This window comes from Elephantulus edwardii, unplaced genomic scaffold, assembly GCF_000299155.1.
Source record: "Elephantulus edwardii isolate Elephantulus edwardi_28Jun2011 unplaced genomic scaffold, EleEdw1.0 scaffold00240, whole genome shotgun sequence".
Lineage (NCBI taxonomy): Eukaryota > Metazoa > Chordata > Mammalia > Macroscelidea > Macroscelididae > Elephantulus > Elephantulus edwardii.
The window spans coordinates 1,908,733-1,909,972 of NW_006399990.1; positions in this window are offsets into that span (position 1 = coordinate 1,908,733).

The following is a 1,240-nucleotide window of genomic DNA, read 5'->3' on the forward strand; positions in this document are numbered from 1 at the left end:
CTCTACTGGAGAAAGAGGGGCAATTCCCCCTGTGCCAGGCAGATCTGATCCGACAGTACACAACAATAACAAAAATAAAATAAAACAAAACAAAACACTTGGATAGATTGGAAAGAAATAAAATTTAAAACATAGGGTAGGCTCTGAGAAATCATGGACAGGAGAATAGAAGAATCTTTGGCAGATTAAACTTGGGACACAGACTATGGGACCATCTATGGAAATCCTAAACAAAATCAAGTCCTATTTCAGAGTCTCTGAGGGTAGCTGCCAGCTGTGGAAATCATCTTGTGAACAAGCTGGTGTTAAGACTCTGTCTCAAAATTAATAAGCCTAAAGCCGAATACCACAAAAAAGAAAAATCACATGCATTAAATCTTTCGTAGTCTATCTTTAAACAGATAATTTAGGAAAAATAACTATTTCAAGCATTTAGAACAGCATCATTTTCCTGGCATGCTTATTATGTTCTTCATGTTGGCAGGAAGACTTCATTTCCAATGATATTTTCCAATTGTTAAATTTAAAAAAAAAAAACCCGCTGCCAGTCTTTGCAATACATAATTTTGTATTTTTAATTTAGATAACTCAAGTGTCTCTAAGCAGAAATATCCTGCATATTCATGAGCCCTGATTTGCTGTAATCATTATTTCTGATGCACTATATCCGTGAAGATTCCAAGTACTTGAATTCTTATTCTTCAGTAATTATATCAGATTGGCCTTGAGCTGAGGGTGTTGGGAGGCCCTACTGAATCATCTTCTCTCTGAAGGGTTTTGTTGGTCTGAGGTCAGCTCTCCTTGCTATCAAACAGGGCTGATAATTAGTTTCCTCAACACTGGTAGAGGGATAAAAGTCTACTTAATATGCTAAATAAAGAGTTATTAACTTTTCATCAATCAGTCTTTGGTCATAGACAGCAAAGAGAAAGTCTAAGGAAAATGATATCTTAAAATTTGCTGGGCAAAAGAAAGCAAAGAAGGGGAAAGATATGCCAACAATATTTTGTGGCTATAAAAAATATGGGTACAAGAATAAAAATATTAAGCATTACAAAATAAAGCATATATGAACAAAAGTTTAAAAAATATTAGAAATTATTACATATGTAAATCTATCTTTCTGCCTAAATCATGGCTTCTTTTATTGGAAATGTCCTAAATTTGGGGTTCAAATAAATGAGAATTTAAATGTTAGCTTTGCTCCTTGTTATCCATTTGTTACGAATTAGTTGTTGTT